A 25009-nucleotide genomic window follows, 5' to 3' on the forward strand; every position below is an offset into this window, starting at 1 on the left:
TGGTTGCTGGAGAAGTTGCTGAAAGGAAAACAAAATGATTCATTGTTGAATTGTCATTTCCCTCTGTCTCTTTTCCAAGGTTTGCTTGCAATTTTTCTGGATTACAGACTTCAAACACTGATTTAAGCAAAATGTGTCCTTGAGAAACTGGGTGCTTTAAATGTTTCAGTGTGTGTTGCTATTTTAAGGGACATTTAGAAAGTAGTTTTGTATGAATCCTGAAATAGCTTCCTCCAAAGCAAAATTTTAAGCACAAAAAAAGCTAAGTAGGAAAAGGGTGAACTTGGTGCATTACAAAGCAGACGTTTTCAGGGGGCAGAAATTGGTGCACCCCCTGTTTAGATTCGAAGCGGCTTCATAATTGCTTTCCGTCTAAAGAGACCGTTTTGTCTGGTGTACACTGGTTTCTTTAGTCTCAGCCTGGTGGGGGAGGGGAGGGAGGATGGATCTGTACAATAATAAAATCGTCTGTGGGTAGATATTTCCTTCCATGGCTGGGCTTGCTGAGTTAATTCCACTGTAAATTAGAAGCCACTTTTGATTTCGACGGCCTGGCCTGGGTGGAAAGCTGGCTTCCAGCTCTCTCTGTTGTTGTTGAGGTCGAAGGGAAAAGAGGCACGCACACACGCACACACACACGCACACACACGCACACACACACAATACCAGGCTGAGGGCGCATTGTTCTTCCACACACACACTCATTCTCTCTCCCATATTTGGGACTAGGTTTGCACAGGCAAACACAGCTCTTTTTGGGAGAGAGGAGGGAAGATGGGGGGGGGAGGGTGCTTTTCTTTTTCAGCTTTCTCTCACCCATCCCCTGTCTGGTCTTTTTTGCAGCCCTGTGAGGCGGAAGAGTAGGTTGGAAACTGAAGGACACTCATGAACATGCTCAGAGACCCCCTCCCTGTCCCCCTCTCTTCCCTGCAGCCCTGGCTTCTGCTGGTTTTTGTGCATGTACAGATAAAATGCTCTTTCTGTGTGGCGGCCTTCCTAGTGCTCCTTGCGCCTGACTTAGTTAGGGACAGGGGTTGGTTCGCTGGACTCTCATTGTAGTGACTGGGTCGGCCTTGTCTTTTCAGTGGGAATACATTCTCTCTGTTAGAATTACAACGATCGTGTTTGAGGTTACTATTCAGCAAAGTGGCGTGGGTTCTGAGCTGTTGGTGGCCTGACCGTCGGTTTGATGGTCAGGTTTGCTGGCGGTGGAGCTGTCAGTGTGCTTGTTGTTTTTGTAAGCAGAGGTGTTAGGTCTGTTTTTTTCTGTTTTGAGGGCAAGTGTAGAAGCTCCTTTGAACACTGGCTGGTCGGGGACAGCTGAGGGTCCACCTGGGGTGAACCCTGCTCTGCCCTGGGGTGGAGGGGGCTGTGGGTGCTGTGGGCTGTGGAATAGCACCTTCTGCTGGCTAATTGCTCTGAAGGAGCCGAACGCAGAGGATGGGGGAGGGGATTAACGGCCGAGGCTTAATGATTTTCTTTTAAACATGGCTGTAGTGCCTTCTGTGAGTGCCTTTTCCTGAGCTGCTGATGCGTTTGCCGGGCAGAGTGCACCGAGTGTTCTGCCGTCTCTGGCTGCGCGTGGACAGCGGTTTGTTCTCTCATCTGAAGTATCTACACTTGTGCCTCCCAAAGCTTACTTTGAGTTCCTACTCTTCCATCTTTTATGAAAAATACAGTTTGTCTCAAAATAATAAACAGAATAATGGGGCTTATTCGTATTTCAGGAAACTCTACATACACTAGCCGTCTTTTAGAAAGTTTTCAGTGTTGTTAGTAAAGTGAAATCCTAGCACCGGACAGGGAGGTACTGCTCAGGGATTTAACCCGGGGAGAGCAGGAGTTGGGGTGAGGGAATCTGACCAAAAAAGGACAGCTTTGTGTGCGTTGTAGGACTGGATTGTGATAATATTTTCATTAGTCACATAAACAGAAAGAATTGTCTGATAGGGAGACTTATAGATTAGATGAAAAACATAAAGAAATGTGAAGTGAATGTGGCTATAGATGAGCTTGGAAGAGGCCCAGTTCTTGCTCCCAGACTTCCAAACCAGGATGCAGTTCAGACAACCTGCCTGCTAGACTCCTAGAAGGGTGTCATGATCGCACATCCTAGCCCGGCTCAGTTGTTTTAAAGTAATGAGCTGTTAGGTTTGCGGTGGTGGTACCTGGCACTCCGGGTGTGGGATAGACTTATATTCCAGACTGGCTGCTCCTAGGAATGTGGCTTCTGACTCATTTCGCTTCCAAGACTTGAAGTGTAATCTCTAAAATTGTGTATCTTTTGCAATGAAATGTGAGCAGTTCAGATGTGCCGTGGGGATGGAGTCGGGTGACCTCAGCCCAGTATGTTCTCTGCCAGTGTGGTGCTGCAGGGGTGCTAGGGTAACCAAGAACAAGTTACAGCAAAAAGATGATCCAAACCAAGGAATAAAATGTACCAGAAACTTCTTCAACTTTGACTTGCTGGTCAATCAAAAACAATTTAAGAAGATAAAACACGATACTTATTATCAGGTCCTGAAGTAATTGTATGTAATATTGAACTGAAATATGCCAGGTGCTGTAAAAACACAGATGAATGAGATCTGTGCCCCTTCTGAAATGCTGTCTGTGTGGAATATTATTATGGGCTTAGTAAGCACCCATTACTTTAAAATTAGTTTTGAATCTTTAACATCTTGTTCAAATCTCAGTAATCAAAAAAACATTCAAGTAGTAAAATAAGTTGTATATACCAAGTTCTTTTGGGAATAGTGTGCTTTTCTACTAACTGCTTTTGGCAGCTACTTTTGCAGTTGATTTGAAGGTTAAGATAGCAGAAAATTCAGATGTTTAAGTGAGTCATTAGTGTAACCTAACTGTGAACTTCATTACACACACATCGACATACTGAAACAATGCACTATTGTCTTACATAATCAGTGTGTGATAATGCTGTACCCTACTTGATCATAGTTTTTTTTTTTTAAACAACCAGGAATTGTTCTTGAATAATATTTAAATGATTGTTAATTATTGGTATCTTGATAATTATCCCAAACTTGAAGCTTTGCTTATCCTGTTTAAGTGTGATTTTGGTGAGCTTGTTCACTTGTGATTGGTTTCTTGTCTAAAAGAGTTCTAGGATTCTTATTTAAATGATAAGTGTGCATTTAAATATTTAATGTGCATTTAAATATATGTTAGAAAATTGCTTAGATTGCATAAACCATTTTAATGAACATTTGGCCAAATAAGCGTGCATGAATACTGAAAATACTTACTAGTTTCATATTTTAGTTGGAATTGTGACTTGTATAATTTATTGGTGTGCCAAGTACTGTTAAGATATCTGTGTCCCGGCTGGCGCCACGGCTCATTAGGCTAATCATCTGACTTGCGGCGCCGGCACACCGGGTTCTGGTCCCGGTCGGGGCGCCAGATTCTGTCCCGGTTGCCCCTCTTCCAGTCCAGCTCTCTGCTGTGGCCAGGGAGTGCAGTGGAGGATGGCCCAGGTACTTGGGCCCTGCACCCCGTGGGAGACCACGATAAGTTCCTGGCTCCTGCCATCGGATCAGCACGGTGCGCCGGCCGCAGCACGCTGGCCGCGGCGGCCATTGAAGGCTGAACCAACGGCAAAGGAAGACCTTTCTCTCTGTCTCTCTCTCTCACTGTCCACTCTGCCTGTCAAAAAAAAAAAAAAAAAAAAGATATCTGTGTCCCTATGTTATGTCACTAAATCAGATAGTACTTTTTTTTAACATACTAATATCCAACATTTATTGAGCTAAGTTCTTTTTTTTTTCAGAGAGATTTTTTATTTATTTATTTGACAGAGTTGCAGACAGTGAGAGAGAGAGAGACAGAGAGAGAGAGAGGTCTTCCTTCCTTTGGTTCACTTCCCAAGTGGCCGCAGCGGCTGGCGCTGCGCCGATCTGAAGCCAGGAGCCAGGAGCAACTGGGACTAGAAATGGCGCCCACATGGGATGCCGGCACTGCAGGTGGAGGATTAACCCAGTGTGCCATGGTGCTGGCATCTGGAGCTGGGCCAGTCCGGAGCCAGGAGGCAGGAGCTTCGTCTCCCACGTGGGTGCAGGGGCCCAAGCACTTGGGCCATCTTCTGCTTTCCCAGGCCACAGCAGAGAGCTGGATTGGAAGTAGAGCATCCAGGACTTGAATTGGTGCCCACATGGGATGCCAGCACTGCAGGCGGCAGCTTTATCTGCTACGCCATAACTCTAGTCCCCAGATAGTACTGTTAATATATGAGGTTTTTTGTTTTTCCTGTTTTTGTAAAATGACCTGTTTGTGTGCCAGAATAGAATTGTTTTTAAGTGGTAAAATTTGCCAGTATATCACAGCCATAAGCACATATATCTAATATTTATTTATTTATTTATTTATTTATTTTTGACAGGCAGAGTGGACAGTGAGAGAGAGAGACAGAGAGAAAGGTCTTCCTTTGCCGTTGGTTCACCCTCCAATGGCCGCCGCGGCCGGCGCGCTGCGGCCGGCGCACCGCGCTGATCCGATGGCAGGAGCCAGGAGCCAGGTGCTTTTCCTGGTCTCCCATGGGGTGCAGGGCCCAAGCACCTGGGCCATCCTCCACTGCACTCCCTGGCCACAGCAGAGGGCTGGCCTGGAAGAGGGGCAACCGGGACAGAATCCGGCGCCCCGACCGGGACTAGAACCCGGTGTGCCGGCGCCGCAAGGCGGAGGATTAGCCTAGTGAGCCGCGGCGCCGGCCTAATATTTATTTATTTGAGAGGTAGAGATACAGCTCCCTTTTGTTGGTTTACTCCCCAAAAGCCTGCAGCAGTCAGTGTTGGGCCAGGCCAAAGCCAGAAGTTGAAAACTCAATTTGAGTCTCCCAAGTGGGTGGCAAGATCCCAGCTGCTTGAGCCATCAGCTGCTGCCCAAGTTGGAATCTGGAGTGGAGCCAGGGGTTGAGCCCAGGTCCTCTGGTGATACGGGATGTGAGTCTCTACCTACAAGACTAAATTCCTGCCCCTCCACATGACCTTTAACATGTTTAAAGTATATTTTATTTGAGAGAGAGAAAAAAAAACACAGAAACCTCCCATCTGCTGGGTCATTCCCTAAATGCCTGGGAGACGGAAACTCATTCCAGGTCTCCCATACAGGTGGCGGGGACCCAACTGCTTCAGCCACCACAGCTGCCTCCCAGGGTAAGCATTAGCAGGAAGCTGGAATTAGAGCTGAGGTGGACTCAAACCCAGCACTCTTCAGTGGGATGTAGGCATCCCAAGTGGCACCTTGATTGCTGTGCCAAATGTCCACCTGCTTCCCCCTGCCTCCCCAGTGACTTTTTCAAGGGCTTTGGAACAGAAAGTCTTGCAGGTCATCCCAAGTATCGGGGAAAACTGGAACAGAAATTTGAACCGTAAGAATCAGACCTCACAGGAGAACAGAAGCTCAGGTTTGGTGTTTTGGTGGGTGCTCAGCTGGCATCCCATACACCTTGTTGCTTCCCTTGCAGGCGGTTTGTTGAGTGTTTCAGTGCCAGGACTCCGGTTGTTCAGGCTGTGTGTAGCAGTGGGGACAGTACTCCAGGAGGACACTGTTGTTGGCCTGGCCCAGTGTGAAAGAGCCTGCAAGCAAACCTGGTGCTCAACGTCTCTTGACAGGGCCCGGAAGCAGCAGGGAGAGGCTCTCCAGAACCGGCATACGGCTGTGCACACACTCAGCAGGGCACGTGTGGCACGTTCACTGGCACGCACACCTGTCCCCCAGGCTCCCAGAGGCCTGACTCCTGACCCCCTTCCTACTTGAGGGGTCGGGAACTGGGGAGTGCAGTGTTGGGGGCCATGAACGTGTGTGGGCTGGACAGAGTTCAGGGGAGTTTGGGCACGTGCTGGTATGCCTGCCTCCCTCCCTGCCAGAAGCTGGCTGTGCTGGGTGGTGGATCCATTCAAGAGCAGCTTTGCTAGGACCAGGAGGCTCTGGTCACTGCGAGAGAAGACATTGGATATGCAGAAACATCATTTCAGTGAGTTTAAACTGCTCCTCATTAAACTCAGGGCCAGTGTGCCTGTTTTGTGCAGGTCACCCAGTGTGACAGTCTCAGGCAGGGCTGCTACCTGGTTTGCTCAGGGTGTGTAACCCTGTGCTACTTTAAACATTTTACAGAGGGGAAGGGGCTCCCTTCTGGCAGAAGCTCTGAGCAGCCTTGGCTAGTCCTTTGCTGTTAGCTCAGATGTTTTCCCTCTGGTTTCTTTGTGTCTTTACATTTCTGCTTCCTGTTCTAAGGATTCCTTTTATAGGTCGTTGTCACCATTGTTGGTTAAGGGTTTGGAGTCAGATTACCTCATAATCCGCCCACCAGCCCTCCACATGGCTTAACTCCCCCCCCCCCCCCTTTTAAGATTTATTTTTTAAAGGTTTATTTATTTACTTGAAAGGCAGAGTTACAGAGAGGCAGAGGTAGAGGCAGAGAGAGAAAGATCTTCCATCCACTGGTTCATTCCCCAAATGGCCACAACAGCTGGAGCTGAGCCGATCTGAAGCCAGGAGCCAGGAGCTTCTTCCTGGTCTCCCATGCAGGTGCAAGGGCCCAAACACTTGGGCCATCTTCTACTGCTTTTTCAGGCCATAGCAGAGAGCTGGATCAGAAGCGGAGCAGCTGGGTCTCAAAACTAGTGCCCAAATTGAGTGCGGCACTGCAGCGGTGGCTTTACCCATTACGCCACAGTGCCCGCCCCTTAAAGATTTATGAATATATTTAAGAAGCAGAGTTGCAGACAGATGGGGAGACAGAGAGAAAGGTATTCTATCCATTGGTTCAGTCCCCAAATGGCTGCAAAGGCCAGAGCTGATCTGATCTGAAGTCAGGAGCTTCTTCTGGATCTCCCACGTGGATTCAGGGGCCCAAGCACTTGGGCCATCCCCCACTGCCTTCCCAGGCCATAAGCAGAGAGCTGGATCAGAAGAGGAGCATCTGGGACTTGAACCGGTGCCCACACGGAATGCTGGTGCTGCAGGTGGAGGCTTAATCTACTATACCACAGCGCTGGTGCCATGGGTGCTTACCCTTTTACTTTAGCTCACATTGAAGGACAGTGGGAGCTGAGGGCATGGGGGCATTCTGAGCTAGGTGGCCTTCTGTTGTGTTCCATCATGCTTTTCCCATCTTCATCTTCCCTGACATCTGGCATGCCTGTTGTTGCTTTTGACACCTTATTCTAACAGTTTACGTTGCTTCAAGAAACTACATAGTCACAACTGGTAGTCAATTATAATCCCCTTTTTAGGTGAGATAATTTTATTGCGTTGCGACCAGTTGGGTAGTGAAACAGCGGATGGAAGACCTCTCTCTCTGCCTCTCCTTCTCTCTCTGTGTAACTCTGACTTTCAAATAAATAAATAAAAATAAAAATAAATAAATAAAAAGTCAGTTACACACAGAGAAGTCTTCCATCCGCTAGTTCACTCTCCTGAAGGCTGCAACGGCTGGAGCTGGGCCGATCCGAAGCCAGGAGCCAGGGGCTTCTTCCAGGTCTCCCACGGGGGTGCAGGGGCCCAAGGACTTGGGCCATCTGCTGTTTTCCCAGGCCATAGCAGAGAGCTGGATCAGAAGTGGAGCAGCCGGGACTCGAACCGGTGGTCATATGGGATGCTGGCACTGCAGGTGGCGACTTTTACTCACTATGTCATAGCTCTGGCCCTGTCTGTACTAGTTTTCTTCTCCTTTTTTTTTTTTTTTTTAAAGGTTAATTTTATTTATTTGAAAGGAAGAGTTAGGGAGAAAGGGAGAGACAGAGAACGAGGATAGATCTTTCATTCCCCAAATGGCGACAATGGCCAGGGCTGGGCCAGGCTGAATCCAGGAACAGGAGCGTCTTCCAGGTCTCCCATGTGGGTGCAGGGGCCTAAGGACTGGGCTGTCTTCTGCTGCTTTCCCAGGTGCATTAACAGGGAGCTGGATTGGAAGTGGAGCAGCCAGGACTTGAACTGGTGCCCAGATGAGGTGCTGGTGTTGCAGGTGACTGCTTAGGCCATTATACCACAACACAGGCTCCTGTACTAGTTTTTGCAAACTAGTTTGCAGGTTTTGCAAACCAGTACTTGTCAGGGTGTGACATGATTTCTTCTCCACCTTGCACACAGGCCATTCTGGAGTACATTGGGTTGTTGCCTTCATCATCTCTCCTTCCATATCAATCAGACCAGTCAAATCAATGTTTTCCTTTTTTTATGCTATTATGTTCATTCAAGATTTAATCACTTAATTTTTGGGCTACTGTAGTCAATTGTATAAGCACTGGCAAGAATCTTTCAACAAGTAATAAACAAAAACATGAGCTTAACACTGCAGTTCCTTGGGTAAGCCTCACAGGTATGAAAAGATGAAGAGAACAGCTTTCTAGAGATGACTTGTTGTTTGGCCATTGGCTACACATAACTGTTAAAAGATAAAGAAGCAAAATGCTACAGGGCTGTGTAATCTGCTGCTGAATGACAGATTGCCTGAAGCCTTAGTGACAGTGCAGCGAACACTCTCTCGCAGTCTCTGTGGCCTAGCTGATGGCTCTGGCTTAGGGCCCTTCTGAGGTTGCAGTCAAGATGTCGGCTGAGGCTGCACTCATCTGGCTGGACCTGGTGGGTTTGCTTCCACTGTGGTTCAGTCGAATGGTTGTGGGCAGGAAGCCCCAGTGGTTTGCCACATGGGCCTCTTCACGACATGACATTTGCTTTCTCCCGGAACAGGTGATGAGAGAGAGGAAGCAAGGAAGGAGCCTGTGTGCTTGTTATGACCTAGTTTTGGAAGTCAAAAACCATTACTTCCTCCATATTGAGTTAGTTAGAAGCAAGTCACTAAATCCAGTCCATGCCCAAAGGGATTAGGTTCTGCTTTTTTCTTTTCTTTTTTTTTTTTTTTTTAAAGATTTATTTATTTAGTTGAAAGGCAAAATTACAGAGAGAGTGAAAGGGAGAGGCAGAGAAAGAGCCAGATCTTCAATCTGCTGGTTCACTCCCTAAGTCGCTGCAGTGGCTGGGGCTGGGCCAGGCTGAAGCCAGGAGCCTGGAACACCATCCGGGTCTCCCACGTAGGTGGCAAAACCATCACCTGCTGCTTTCCCAGGCGCATTAGCAGGAGCTGGATCAGAAGTGGAGCAGACAGGACTTGAACTGGTACTCATATGACATGCCAGTATTGCAAGTGTTGTCAGCTTTACCTGCTGTACCACAACTCTGGCCCTGTAAGATATCCTCTATCTGTGGGTTAACTCCCCACATGCACGAGAGAGAGAGAGAGAGAGAGAGAGAGAGAGAGAGAGGTATTTCCTTTCTGTTGTGTCATTTTCCACGTGTCTGAAATAGCCAGGGCTGGCCAGGCTGAAGCAAGGAGCCAGGAACTCACTCCAGGTCTCCACATTGGTGTCAGAGATCCAAGTACTTGAGGCATCACTTGCTGCCTCCCAGGGCACACATTAGCAGGAAGCTGGAAGCATGAGTGAACTGTGATGAAACCCAGGTCCTCTGAATAGGGCATGCCCGCGTCACTGTGCTGAATGCCTGCTTGTGAGCTCCACTTCTCGGAGGGGGAAGTGTCAGGGAATTTGCAGATGTTTTAAAACTAGTGTAGAGGTTCAACGCAGAGAGATGTGGCAGATTGAAAGGTGTTTACCCCTTGATTAGTTATCTTCAGGCCGTGCTTTACAGTGACTGGAGGGTAGTTGCTGGTTCTCGGGAAGGCGACGTGGTCGGAGCCTGACCTCATTTGTCTTCAACCCCCTCCTCTTGTGGAGGTACCATCTTTTCTACCTCTTTCTGTTCTTACGTCAAATCTAATGAACTGCATATAAAACTGCTTAGGAGGGGCAGATGTTTGATGCAGTGGCTAAGATGCAGCTTGGGACATCTGTATCCATGTTGGAGGCCCTGGGTTGGAGTTCCACTTTTTTGCTCCCGATTCCAGCTTCCTGCTACTGTGAATCCTGGGAGGCAGCAGGTAATGGACCAGCTCAAGTGCTTGGGGCCCTGCCACGCACACGGGAGACCCAGACTGAGTTAAAGTCTATCTTCCTTTCAAATAAATAGATAAGTAAAAACAAAAACTTGAAAACAGTTGTGCTTGGGACATACTGCCTGACGTTTTTTGGTTTGTCCACTTCTATTTTCTGCTGTTTAAGTATCTTCAGCGCTTTAATTTTTTTTACCACTTTCTCTTTAAGTTATTTTATCATTCATATCTTGAGTTAATGCTTATTACCTTCCTTTATATTTTAATGCCAACCATGTTCTTTGTGTCAGATTGAGAACTTGAAAGGAGAAAGTTTTTGTGTCCATACTTGGAATTAAATGTATTCTGAAAAAACATTTCATTGACTCCAAGATACTGTCGTTTGTAAGATGCACAGTTATTTTATGTGTACTAAGAAAAGAATACTGCCAGTTAAACTGTGTGAGACCAGAGACTTTCACATGTGACATAGTGTGCATCGTGGAATCACTGAAGTAGGGTCCACTGGCACAGGCTTCCCCACGACTGTCGTCCCTGGGAAGCTCATTTGAAGGTGGACTTTAAAGCAGATGGTTTTCTCCCACAGGAACAGTGTTTACGAATTTTATTCTTGCCCAGGTAGTTGGCGTGAAGAACCTTCACTATGGCCAGTAGTACAGTAAAAACAGAGATAGTGGGCGGGTGTTGTACTTTAGTGGCTTAACCCATTGCTTGCCATGCCTGCATGCCAGATGCTGGTTAAGGTCCTCGCTACTTCAGTTCTGATCCAGCTCCCTGCTCATTTGCTTGGGAGATGGCAGGTGATGGGCCAGCTGCTTGGCTCCCTACTCTCTACGTGGACAGATTCTTGGCTTTTGGCTTTGGCCTGGCCCAGTCCCGGCTGTCGCAGCTATTTGGGAGAGCAAACCAACAAGTGAAAGATCTCTCTCTGCCTTTCAGATAAAAACTATGAGGCATAAAAAAGGCGTAGTAAAAAAAAAAAAAAAAAAAAAAAGATGGTACCATTAATCTGGAGTCATTAGAGTTAAATTATAGTCTAGTTTTTTTTTTTTTTTTTTTTAAGATTTATTTATTTGAAAGAGAGAGAGAGAGAGAGAGAGATCGTTCATCTGCTGTTTCACTCCCCAGATGGTTGCAACGACCTGGACTGGGCCAGGCTGAAGCCAGGAGCCAGGAGCTTCTTCCAGGTCTCCCACGTGAGTACAGGGGCCCAAGCATTTGGGCCATCTTCCGCTGCTTTTCCCAGACCATTAGCAGGGATCTGGATTGGAAATGGAGCAGCTGGGACTTGAACTGGCACCCGCATGGGATGCTGGCATTGCAGGTAGCGACTTTACCCGCTATGCCACAGTGCTGGCCCCTGAGTTTGTTTTAACCATTGCTGTTCCTCATGATTCCTTTGACTTCTCCCTCTGCACTGTCCTCCTTTGGCATCTCTTTGCTTCCAGTCTACAAGCTCGTAAATGCAGCTCTGATCTCTTTGTGAAGAAGTGGGTGAGGACCCCAGGCTCAGCCTGCAGCCTGCTGCATGTAACTGATTTCAGACCAGTTCCTCTTGTGTCTCAGTTCCCTCATCTGTAACATGGAAGTAATAACACCACTCATCTCAGGTTTGTTGTGAGGATCGAGTACTTAGTGCATACTGTCTGACAAAGTAAATAATACATAATTAGTACATGGACATTGCTTTAAAAGCCCTGGTAAACATTAGCTTTGTTGTTATTGCCCTCACCCAAAGACTACCTTTCCACTTTGTTTCTGTTCTTTGTTATTTGCAACACTCAGGAACCAGACGACATGGATTCTAGAGGGTTCAGGCAGGTCTCTGTAAAGTACGAATTCTAAAATTTGTGGTGTTCTTTGAATCCGGGAATGGGTACAACAGCATATGATTAAGTTACAAGTGAATGGCACAGACCGTGGAGTATTAGTGGAGTCTGGGGTGTTAACCAGTGAGTGACCAGTGTCATGGCTTAGCTGTTTCTCTTACCTGTGCTGTTCCCAACGGAGGTTGACAGACATGGAACAGTGGGAAATTAATCAGAGTACACCTTTATTATTAATTAGGCATTTGGCCAGAGTAAACCGGAGTGTATGGCCTAGGCTGAGGCAGGGGCTCACCCTTCCTCCTAAATTCCACTGTCTTCCTCCGCTCAGGCTGGCTTCTATACACACCGCCTATTCAGGTCATTCCCTGGAACCTGGGGTGGGTGGGGAAAATGCCACGTATTTCTTTCAAACTTAAGGACAAGATTACCCTGTGAGATACAATTAAGGGGAATGGTCATGTGATCAGTAGGATTTGCCATTTGGAAAAATGACCCACTGTCAATGATGGCTGCTGTGGCATTCTGGTAATGGGCCGATTCTGATTTTGGTAACAGGAATGTAATTTTTGAGGAATATGATTGTATTTGATTATGCTGGCAGAACAAAGCTGGATCTTACTCAGTCTGAAATGAATGGTGATAGAAGGGGGAGCTTTTAACTTGAAGGCTACAAAGAGGCATATTCTAGGTGCACTGAGATTGCGCAGCTTGGGGCGTTGCTGGCTCAGAGACTTTGGTCTGCTTTTGGTCACTTCTGTGTACCTTGTGCGAGGAATGCAGCAAGTGTGCTCTGGCGCTGTACCGTGTGGTTTTATTCAGGTAGATTATAAAGGGGATCTGGACTAATCTCTTGACCACAAAGCATATTCAGTAAGTTGATTTTTTGATAAGTTTTTGATTGCTACATTAAAATAATTTACCTGAAAGGCAGAGAGAGACACACACACACAAAATGTAGAATTCAGTCCAGGTCTCCCACAGTGGTGGCAGGAGCCCAACCACTTGAGCCATCACCTGCTGCATCCGGGGGTGTGCGTTAGCAGGAAGTTGGAAGTGGGAGTGGAGATGGGAACTCAAACTTGAACACTCCAGGACGGCATCAAGGTTTCCCAAGCAATGTCTTAACCACTTAAAATGCCCACCTTGGTAATCCCATTTTTATATCAAATAGAGCAAAGGAAAAAATTTTAGAGCTTCTGAGTTGTTTGAATCATCAAAAATGAATACTTTATTCCAGCTAAGTTTAAAATATGTAATAGAAGTAGACTAATGGGGCAAGCATTTGGCCTAGAGGTGCAGACACCTGCATCCCGTATGGGAGTGTCTGGGTGTGAGTTCCAGGTCCACTCCTGCTTTCAGTGCCCGTGAGTAATGCACACTTGAGAGACAGTGTTGACGACTCCGGAGGCTTGGATTGAGTTCACAGCTCCTCGTTTCCTGCTGACCCAGTCTTGGCTGCTGCAGGTACTTGGAGAGTGAACCAGTCTGCCACTCAAATAGATGAGGGGGAGAGAGAGAGAGAGAGAGAGGGAGAGAGAGAGGGAGAGAGAGAAGGGGGGGGGCATGGGGAGAGGGAGGAAATTAATTCACTGATGAAGCAGTCCTTAACTCATGTGGTCTCTTTCTTTATGATTTTGTCTTGAATTAGGTAGGATTAAGTTCAACAGTAGTGAGTGGCAAAATTCCAAAATAAAAATGGCTTTAATGAGATAGAAGTTTCTTTTCATGTAATTCGTAGGTAGTCCTGAGTTGGTATGATACCGCCGTGCTCACTAGGAGACTGAACCTTCAACAGGTCATTTTCTCATTTTAGTTAGATAGCCTGTCCAGTTTGTCACATGCCGATACCGTCAGAGAGCTGAGAAGGGCAAAGACTGGCACCCCCTCCCCCCCTGAAGGTACTTCCCTGAAGGTGCGCACATCACTGCTGCTGTGCCTGAATCACAGGACCACAGAGAGCTGCAAGGGAAGCTGAAAAATTTTGGCACTGGGGCCAGCGCCATGGTGTAATGGGTAAAGCTGCTGCCTGCAGTACTGGCATTCGAGTCCCGGCTGCTCCATTTCCGATCCAGCTCTCTGCTATGGCCTGGGAAAGCCGTGGAAGATGGCCCAGGTCCTTGGGCTCTGCACCCACATGGGAGACCCGGAAGAAGCTCCTGGCTTCGGATTGGCCCAGCTCCGGCTGTTGTGGCCATTTGGAGAGTGAACCAGTGGACAGAAGACCCTGCCTCCCCGTCTCTCTTTGCCTCTGCCTCTCTGTAACTCTACCTTTCAAATAAATAAATCTTTAAGAAAAAATTGAGTTCTCTTTGGAAGAAGGGGAATCCTGATGGATAATGTAGTATTAACATGTTCAGTAATTTGACTTTCTGTATTGTTTATAAGAAGGCTACTACACTGAGCTCAGAACTCAATATTGAATTTTCACTAAAGTTTGCCTTGATCTAGTGACTTCAGAGTTTTATTGCTAGATAAATTTTCTAATAATATGAACTAACTGCCCCTCCCCCCTTTTAAGGTTTATTTATTTATTTGAAAGGCAGAGTTAGGGGAAGGGGGGGGAGGTGGAGAGGAGTGGGGGGAAAAAGGAGGGAGGGAGGGAGAGAGAGAGAGAGAGAGAGAGATCGGCCACCTGCTGGTTCACTCCCCAAATGGCCACAATGGCTGGGGCTGGGCCAGGCTGAAGCCAGGAGCTGGGAGCTTCTGGTCTCCCATGTGGATGAAGGGGCCCAGGGTTCTAGGCCATCCTCTGCTGCTTTCCCAAGTGCATTAGTAGGGAGCTAGATCACAAGTAGAGCAGCCGGGACTTGTACTGATGCCCAAATCGGATGCCAGCACTACAGGCAGAGGCTTGTCTATGCCACAATGCCAGCCTCGATTGCATATGTATTTTTTTTTATTTTCATGTGATTAGTTGTAGGAATAATTACTTAAGTTTACCATTTTTTATACACTAAACATGATTAAAGATCTTTTAGAGACTTTTAATTTCTACCATTTATAAACTAGAAAAACGTACAGACATCTTGTTGCTCTTCCTATACTGAGGAATACTTCTATTAGCACTCTGTTAACATTAGTCCTTAAATTTCTAGCTTACAGAACATCTGCATGTCTCTGATAGTCTCTCTGGGAGGGCCTGGCACTTGTGTTTTCATAGCTTAGTGTGCATTGTAGGGTCTTTATGAATCCTTAAGCAGTTTGACATTACACGAAAACTTTAATGTCTTGGGTTATGTGTATTTCCGGAATGTTTGCCGTATTGTTCCTGATAATGACTTTTCTTCTCACACTTTAGATAGGTTCAGTTTTGCAAGTCATAGGATGATTTATCTTTCCATTTGATTGTCATATTTATTTTCCGTAGCATACAAATAAATTGTGTAATTGTCACAAATGACTTTTGAGTGCCATTTGTAAATTCTGGCAATGTAAATGCAACTTCTGAACACATTATGAAGTTATAATGTCCAAATACTTCTTAAAAACCTGTATTTTTTTAAAAGATTTTATTTTATTTATTTGAATGAGTTAGAGGGAGGGAGAGACAGAGAGGTCTTCTGTGTGCTAGTTCATTCCCCAGTGGCCACAAAGGCCGGGCTGGGCCAGGCAGAAACCAGGAGCTTCTTCTAGCTCTCCCACATGGGTGCAGGGGCCCAAGCACTTGGGCCATCATCCACTGCTTTCCCAAGTGCATTAGCAGGGAGCTGGATCAGGACTTGAGACGGCACCTGTATGGGATACCAGTGCTTCAGGCTTAAGCTGCTATGCCACAGCGCTGGCCCCAAAAACCCTTATTAAGAAATTTGTCATAGTGATTGTCTTTTGAGAAGGAGAAGGTATACCAAGGCCCTGGGAAGGCAGAGGGAGGAGGAGGGCTCTTTCATGCTCTTACATACAGTGTGCCATGTATAAACATAACCTAATTAACATAAATATCTAATAACATCCTATGCATTATGGGTTTTAGTTCTTGCCATTTTTATTATATGATTTAATGAAATAGGAGTTTATATATGAACGAGGGCCTACAAAGTGGCCAAGACTGTGCCCTTGACAAATTTTCTGTCTAATGGGAAAGGTAAGACTTGTACATAACACTGCTAGGTGGAAAAAGGAATGCATCAGGAGGTGACAATACTGGGGTCTAAGAAAGTCAGCACTGATAGGGGCGTTAGGGAAGGTTTGGTGTGGGAGCTGGTGTTTAACCTGTAGTTTGAAGGATTGGCCAGGTTTGAACATGGGATAACCAACTAGCTGAGAGGGTTTCAGGCACGGAATTCTATTGAGCAAAAGGCACAGAGGGTGGAAAGCATGGAAAATGGTGAGTACTTTTGCTACTTCTGTGATGAGGATTATTAAATGGTGTTTCGATTTTCTTCCTTTTTAAAAAAATTCCTTAAAAATGTTCTATAGCAGATACAGGCAGGCATAGTTCTTTCAACTCAGATAATTTATATTTGAAGCTGCAGCTGGTAGATGTTGAAACTAAACCACAGGATCATTTTGGAGAGCAGTCCTTCGGACAGATTTCTCAAAGGAAGAACAGGCTAGTTTGGCTGGAAATATAGAGCATTGGAAAGACAGTTTGGGATCATAGTATGGGGAGATTTAACAAGGTAAGGCTTCATTTGCTAGCCTCATGTGTTCAAATGTTCAGAATAGTCATCTTTGATTTTCTGTGTACATAGAAGCATACTATCTTTAATTTTGCTTTTACTTAATATTTTAAGTATATATTTTCCAATTCAGTACCTTCTAATTATACCTCATTTAAAAAATAGCTATGTTGTGAGATGTGTGGATGTTAACTTTTTTCCTATTGATGGGCACTTAAATTATTTGTTTTTTTAAAGTTTATATGAAAGAGTTACAGAGATGGAGACAGAGAGAGAAAGAAAGAAATCTTCCATGGTTCATTTCCTAAATGACTGGAACAGCCAGGGCTGGGCCAGCCCAAAGCCAGGAACCTGGAACTCCATTCGGTGTCCGTGTGGTGCAGGGCCCCAGCACTTGGGCCATCTTCTGCTGCTTTCCCAGGCGCAGCAGCAGGGAGCTGGATTGGACTTGAACCAGCGCCCACATGGATGCTGACTTCATAGCAGCTGCCCAGCTGTGCTGCAGCACCTGCCCTTATTTGTGATTTTTTTGTGTTCTCATATCTGGACTGTTGTATGATTGTACTGTATATCTGCTAGGATCAGTTCTAAGTGAAACTTCAGTCAGTGGTTGTGTACATTCTTAATTTCCAGAGTTGATAATAAGTTGCCCTCCAGGGTACGTCAGTAGTGCACACATAGTATTTAGGATTTGGATTTCCTTCCCTTTTCATCAAGCCTTGGTAATATGAAATTTACTAATCTCTGCTAATCTGATCAGTGAAAAGTGTAGAGTCATTTGATTTGCATTTCTTTGCTCACGAATGAAATTGATGATATTTTCATATATCAGGATTTTTAAAGAATATTTTTATTTATTTGAGAGGTAGAGCTACAGACAGAGAGAGAGAGAGAGACAGGGAGAAAAATCTTCCATTTGCTGGTTTACTCCCCAAAAGCTTGCAACAGCCAGAGCCAGGAACTTCATCTGGGTCTCCCTCGTGGGTGCAGGGGCCCAAGCACTTGGGCCATCTTCCATTGCTTTCCCAGGCCACAGCAGAGAGCTGGATCATAAGAGGAGCAGCTGGGACGTGAATCTGCGCCCATATGGGATGCTGGTGCCTCAGCTGGAGGCTTAGCCTACTATGGCACAGCACCAGCCCCTATATATCAGGATTTTAAAATAAATATTTTGTGGCCTCTGAGTAAATAGAGCCAGGTAGTTTATGTTAGATTATTCTTTCTGAATACCATTTATGTATTTTTAACAGATTATTTATTTTTAAAGATTTATTTATTTATTTGAAAAGCAGAGTTAACAGAGAGGCAGAGGCAGAGAGAGAGGTCTTCCATCCTTTGGTTCACTCCCCAAATGTCAGAGCTGCGCCTATCCGAAGCTAGGAGCCAGGAGCTTCCTCCGGATCTGCCATGCAGGTGCAGGGACTCAAGGACTTGGGCCATCTTCTACTGCTTTCCCAGCCCATAGCAGAGAGCTGGATTGGAAGTGGAGCAGCCGGGACTTGAACCAGCGCCCAAATGGGATGCCAGCACTGCAGGTGGCAGCCCCTATTTATTTATTTGAATGGTGGAGTTTCAGAGAGGGTGAGGGAGAGAAACAGAGAGAGGAGTCTTTCATCCGCTGTTTCATTCCCCAAATGGCACAACAGCCAGGAACCAGGAGCTTCTTCTGGGTCTTCCATATGGGTTCAGGGGCTCAAGTATTTGGGTCACTTTCGGCTCTCCCAGGAGCATTAGCAGGGAGCTGGATTGGAAGTGGAGTAGCTGGGACTCACCAGCACCCATATGTGTTGCTGGTACCATAGGAGGAGGCTTCACCTGCTATGCCTGCTGTGCCGCAGCACCGTTTTATTGAGGCAGAAGTCACATGCCATGAAATTTGCCATTTTAGTCATTTATTTTGAAATTGATTGCCAACTGTTGCCTTATTATTTGTGGTAAATAACTACCAACTGAACTTGATATCCATTCTTTCTTTCCACACTCATGGGCTTAGTAGACCCAGAATATGAACTGGGAAAGCACAGTTTGTCCAGGCTGAGGCCTCTCTCTCTCACTGGTGAGTTTGTCAGGCCAGCTGGGTTCTGAAATGGAGTTATGCGAGACAACTGCTTTGGAACCTCAGTGCTTTGGTACTGGATGGGGGAGTGCTTTCTTTCAAAGAACTTGTAGTTGAAACTGATTTTCAACTGCTAGAGGTGACTGACTCTGACTTTTTCTGAAAATGTTTTAAATTCAAAATTTAAATGAAAACTTCTGAGTTAAAAAGATTTTCGAAATGTAAGTGTGTAAATTAGTTTTTTTTTTTTTAATTTTTTTTAAGGTAATTTGACTTCTTAAAAGTCACTCTGGTTATTTTTGGTCTCAGAGATTTCTTACTGTTCACTGCTCTGTGTGTGTTTGTGAGACAGTGCCCACGTTGCCTCATTTGAGGGACAGTCAGGAAGCAGCCTGCGTGTGCTTCTGTTGCGAATCACCCAGATGTTTTGGTGTGGAAAAGGTGTACCGGTACTTGGTTGGACTGTTTGGTATGAATCATTTTTGTTTTCTAGCACTGGCTCCCACTTGATAGGGTCCTCGGGCCACCCCTGTTGGTGTCTTGAGGATGATTCACACAACAGTAGCTCTTTTACTGGCTGTTCCTGGGACCCTGGGCTGTATTGTTCTGCCTGGGAAAAGATGGCAACTGAATCTCATAGTGGATGGTTTTCTATTGATATTGCTTTAAGATTTTATTTGTTTATATATTTGAAGGACAGAGATAACAAGACAGAAAAAGAGAGGAGAGCACTCTCCCATCTGCTGGTTCACTCTCCAAATGCCCGCCACAGCTGGGGCTGAACTGAGGCAGATATTGGGAGCTGGGAACTCAATCTAGGTTTCCTGTGTGGGTGGCAGGGCCCTAATTACTTGTGCCATTACTCCTGCCTTCCAGGGTCTGCGTTAACAGGAAGCTGGAATCAGGAATCAGAGCTGGGTGGTGAACCCAGACTCCTCAATGTGGGATACTGGTGTCCTATCTGGTGGCTTAACTGCTGGGCCAAACAGTTTTCTGTTGGTTGGGATAGAACCAAAACCAAGTGTATTATTCTCTTTCTTTTTGCTTTTATGTACATGTAGACATTGTTTCTATTCTTTTTCTTAGTAAAATACCCTTAAAATTGTGGTTCTTTGCATTTTACCTCCCTCTCCTATTTGCCATTAATTTTCTATATTTTAGTGCTTTTTCTGTGTGGAAAATTATTTTTGATTGGCTTAATTTTAGTCATTGCAATTAAAATATCTCTTCTTTTTCCCACTTGACATCTTTTTTTCTTGTTACCAATTTTCTTTTTTCATATCTTAAGATTTCTTCCTGCCTTAAAGTCCCTTGGCCTTTCAGTTGTAGTTTTGATTAAAGTGGATTTTTTCTTAAGTTTTTAATTAGATTTTTTCCTTAAGCTGTTTCATAGGGAAATTGAAGATGATGCAGGCTGACACCTTGGTCAGGGGTGTGCTTCCTTAGGATGAGACCAGTGTGAATAGTGGACGTAGCATCAGCCTGTGGATGCTGCTTCTTCCTGAAGGCTGTCGACTTGCTTGTGTAATATCCCCATTCGGGTAAAAGTGAGACCTGGCCCTGGGACCTGTGGGGGAATTACGTTTATAACTCTACAAACAGTGTTTTACTAAAGAGTTGTGATGTTGATTAGGTAGAATTACTGAGTATTTTAAACACATTGTATATGCATTGTGTAGTTCAAGTTTTCTCTGGCCGTACTGAAATGCTCTAAACCATGATCGTGTCTGTGCCCGAGGACCTGGGTTCCAGCTTCACTTGCACGTGAGCTTGGAGTCTGATTATGCGCCCTGTTTCCTCAGCTGTCACAGGAGGGAAGTAGTGCCTCATCTGGAATGAAAAATAGATGTGGAGACACTTGGAAAATGTAAAGACGCTCTGCAGATCCGAAGTACTTAAAGAGCTATCTTGTTTTCTTTTTCTGTTTAGTTTTTTTTTTTAATAGCTTTTTATTTTTATTTGAAAGGCAGAGTTACGGGGGGCGGGTGGCCCATCAGAGAGAGGTCTTCCAGCCTCTAGTTCACTCCCCAAATGCCTGCAACAGTCTGAAGCCTGGAGCTTCTTCCGATCTCCCACGTGGGTGCAGGGGCTCAAGCACTTGGGCCATCTTCGGCTGCTTTCCCAGGCCATAGCAGAGAGCTGGATCAGAAGTGGAGCAGCCAGGGCTTGAACCAGTGCATATATGGGATGCCAGTGCTGCAAGCAGCGACTTTACCTGCTAAACTCTACCTGTGTATTTTTTTTTTAAAGATTTGTTTATTTTGGGGCCAGCACTGTGGCACAGTAGGTTAATTCTCCATTTGTGGCGCCAGCATCCCATATGGGCGCCGGTTGTAGTTCTGGCTGCTCCTCTTCCAATCTAGCTCTCTGCTATGACCTGGGAAAGCGGTAGAAGATGGTCCAAGTTGCTGGGCCCCTGCACCCACATGGGAGACTGAGAAGAAGCACCTGGCTCCTGGCTTCGGATTGGCGCAGCTCTGGCCATTGTGGCCATCTAGGAGTGAACCAACGGAAAGAAGACCTTTCTCTCTCTCTCCCTCTCACTGCTATAACTACCTCTCAAATAAATAAATAAATTTTTTTTTTTTTTTTTTTTTACAGGCAGAGTGGACAGTGAGAGAGAGAGACAGAGAGAAAGGTCTTCCTTTGCCGTTGGTTCACCCTCCAATGGCCACTGCAGCCGGCGTGCTGCGGCCGGCGCACCACGCTGATCCGATGGCAGGAGCCAGGTGCTTTTCCTGGTCTCCCATGGGGTGCAGGGCCCAAGCACCTGGGCCATCCTCCACTGCACTCCCGGGCCACAGCAGAGAGCTGGCCTGGAAGAGGGGCAACCGGGACAGAATCCGGCACCCGGACCGGGACTAGAACCCGGTGTGCCGGCGCCGCTGGGTGGAGGATTAGCCTAGTGAGCCGCGGCGCCGGCCAATAAATAAAATCTTAAAAAAATATTTATTTATTTGTTTGAAAGGCAGAGTGACAGAGATGCAGAGGTAGAGTGAAGAGAGAGAAAGAGAGACAGAGACAGAAAGGTCTTCCATCTGCTGGTTTACTCCTCGAATGATCGTACCAGCCAGAGCTGGGCCAATTTGAAGCCAGGAGCTAGGAGCTTCTTCCAGGTCTTCCTTGTGGGTGCAGGGGCCCAAGCACTTGGGCCATCTTCTACTGCTTTCCCAGGCCACAGCAGAGAGCTGGGTTGGAAGTGGAGCACCTGGGTCTCAAACTGTCAACCATATGGGATGCCAGCACTGCAGGCAGTGGCTTTACTTGCCACACCATAGCACCAGCCTCTGTACATGTGTATATATTTGTTTATTTAAAAAATTGAGAGACATGGGGGCTGGTATTGTGGTGCAGTGGGTTAAAGCCCTGTGCTGCAGCACCGGCATCCCATATGGTCACCTGTTTGAGTCCTGGCTGTCTTATCAACAATCCAATTCCCTGCTAATGCACTTGGGAAAGCAGTGGAGGATGACCCAAGTGCTTAGGCCCCTGCACCCACGTTGGAGACCCTGAAGAAGCTCTTGGCCCCTCGCTTCGGATTGTTGCAGGCATTTGGGGAGTGAAGCAGCAGATGGACAAACCTCTCTCTCTCTCTCTCTCTCTGTGTTTCTGTCTCCACCTCTCTCTAAAACTCTTTCAAATAAAAAAATTTTTGGAGACAGACATATAGACAGAAAGATCTCCTACCCTCTTGGTTTATTCCTCAAATACTTGCAACAGCTGGGGTTGAGACAGACTAAAACCAGGAACCCAGAGCTCAGTCTGTCCTTCACATGAGTGGTAGGAACCCAAGTGCCTGGACCATTGTCTGCTGTTTCCCAGGTACATTAGCAGGAAGCTGGACTGAAGCAGAGCTGGGACTTGAACCCATGTACTCTGATGGGGTGCAGGTTTCCTAAGCAACATTTTAAAAGATATTTACTTTATTCATTGAAAGGCACAGTTAGAGAGCAGAAAAGATAGAGACTGAGCTCTTCCATCCGCTGGCTCACTTCCCAAATGATGGCAATGGCCGGGGCTAGGCCAGCCTGAAGCTAGGTGCCATGAAGAAGCCAGGAGCCAGGAACTTCCTGGAGGTCTCCCAAATGGGTGCTGGGGACTGAGCACTTGGGTCAACTGCTGCTTTCCCAAGTGGTTAGCAAGGAGCTGGATTGGAAGCAGAGCAGCCTGTATGCAAACTGGACCCCATATGGAATGCTAGCATCACAGGCAGCTGCTTAATGTGCTGTGCCACAATGCCTTCCCCCCACCCCCGCGACATCTTAACTGCTGTGCCAAAAGCAGTAGTTTGTGAGTGATATAATACATTGCCCTCCCCCCACCTTAGTTTTAAGATTTATTTATTTATTTGAAAGGCAGGATTAAAGAGAGAGGCAGATCTTCTGTATGCTTGTTCACTACCCAAATGGCCAGGACTGGGCCAGACCAAAGCCAAGAGCCCAGAACTCCATACGGATCTCCTGCTGGGGAGATGGAGTCCAAGTTCTTGGACCATCTGCTGCTGCTTTCTCAAGCACACTAACAGGGAGCTGGATGGGAAGTGGAGCGGCCGGGACTTGAACTGGTGTCTGTATGGGATGCCAGCATTGCAGGCAGCAGCTTAATTCGTTGTGCAACAACATTACCACTTACTTTGCCCTTTTCTTCTCTTTTAATATACTCATCAAGTTTTTAATCCTAGACATCTATAAATGTATTGTCTGATGAAAAATACGATTGTAATGGTATCAGTTGTTTGAGTTAGGAATGGAGCAGGTGGCAGTTTTTCCTGCCCTCTCAATCTCAGACCCAAGACCCTTCAAAATACAGAGATACAGTGGAGCTAGAAGTAGCTTGCAGCCCCGACATGGTTTCAGTGGCCATTTTTCACCCCTCTAGTTGTTTCTTCAGTCCAGTCGTTCGGGAAGGAAGCTCTGAAGTGTCTTTGCTTTCTGGGAGTCAAAGATTAATTTGTAATCTGAATAGTTAATATAGGTTCTTTAAAAAAAATTTTTTTTTAAAATTTATTTGAAGTAGGGAGAGGGAGAGGGAAAGGGAGACAGAGAGAGAAAGGGAGAAAGAGAGAGAAAAGGAGAAAGGGAGAAAGAGAGAGAGAGAAAGAGAGATATCTTCATCTGCTGGTTCACTCCCCAAACAGCCGTGACTGTCAGGTTGGACCAAGTCAAAGCCAGGAGCCTGGAAGTCCATCCGGCCTCCCACATGAGTGGCAGGGCCCAGATGCTTGGACCATTTTCTGCTGCTTTCCCAGGCACATTGGCAGAGATTTAGTTGGTAAGTGGAATAGTGGGGACTTGAACGGTGTTCATATGGGATGCTGGTGTTGCATATAGGATGCCTGTGTTGCAAGCAATGGCTTGACCCCCTGAGTCTCAGTGCTGGCCCCTCACCAGCATTTCAACAAACGACACAGAGATTTTGTTAATTAAATTCTAAGCTGTTGCCTTCCTGTTTTTCCTACTTCCATTAAATCTGTTCATTCATTCACAAATTGATTTGTTCTCTATTTGCATTATTAACTGGATAACATAGAAGGTGTTGGGGAGACATAGTATGGTGGTGTTTACCCACATGTGAAAATACATTTTTTTCACTTATTTGATTTTTATTTGAGGGCAGGATGGTTCTTTATCTTGTATTACCATATACATGCTCTGTTTCCATTTTCAAAAGAGCTTGTAATAAATCCAGTTCTAATCTTATGCTTAAGCCTATAGTTACAGAAAAAAACAATTGGCACTGATTGCTACCTGGCCCACCTCTCTACTCAAGATCTTTCAACCAGCCAACTGATGTTATATGCGTGCGTGTGTGTGGTGTGTGTGTTTTAAAGATTTATTTATTTATTTAAAAGTCAGAGTGTTAGAGAATAGAGATAGATCTTTCATCTGCTAGTTCACTCCCCAGATGGCTGCAATGGCCAGAGCTGGGCCAGGCCAAAGCCAGGAGGAACCAGGAGCTTCTTTTGGGTCTCTCAAGAGGGTGACAGGGGATCAAGTATTTGGACCATCTTTCACTGCTTTTCCCAGGCCATTAGGGAGCTGGATCAGAACTAGAGTAGCTGGGACTTGAACTGGTGTCCATATGAGTGCTGGCATGGCAGGCGGTGTCTACCTGCTATGCCACACCACCAGTTCCTGGATATGTATTTTCTAATTTCAATTGTGATATACTTGGGGAATAAGAGAAATGAAAGTTATTACCTTTGGCCTCTTTAGGAAGCGAACCTTGCAAGAATACAGCATTTAGAGATTTCTAGAACAAAAAGAATATATTGCTTAGCATACCAAATAAATATAGTTCAGTTTCAGGTTGACTAGCGATTATTGTGGATTTAAGGAATTGACTAAAATGAAAGAGAGAAGAAGGGAGGGAATATCATATTTTTAGAATTGTGTCGGGGCCAGCGCTGTGGTGTAGCGGGTAAAGCCGCCACCTGCAGTGCCAGCATCGCATATGGATGTCCTGGCTGCTGCACTTCCAATCCAGCTCTCTGCTATGGCCTGGGAAAGCAGTAGAAGATGGCTGAAGCCCTTGGGCC

The 25009-nt window shown here is 46.0% G+C and overlaps 1 protein-coding gene across 2 annotated transcripts in view; it reads left to right on the forward strand.

Moving 5' to 3' along the window:
• RERE (arginine-glutamic acid dipeptide repeats) overlaps nt 1-25009 on the forward strand; it is a 442889-nt gene that overhangs the window by 1095 nt on the left and 416785 nt on the right. The gene's annotated exons all lie outside the window — the stretch shown is intronic.

The sequence above is a fragment of the Oryctolagus cuniculus genome, chromosome 7, assembly GCF_964237555.1.
Source record: "Oryctolagus cuniculus chromosome 7, mOryCun1.1, whole genome shotgun sequence".
Classification (NCBI taxonomy): domain Eukaryota; kingdom Metazoa; phylum Chordata; class Mammalia; order Lagomorpha; family Leporidae; genus Oryctolagus; species Oryctolagus cuniculus.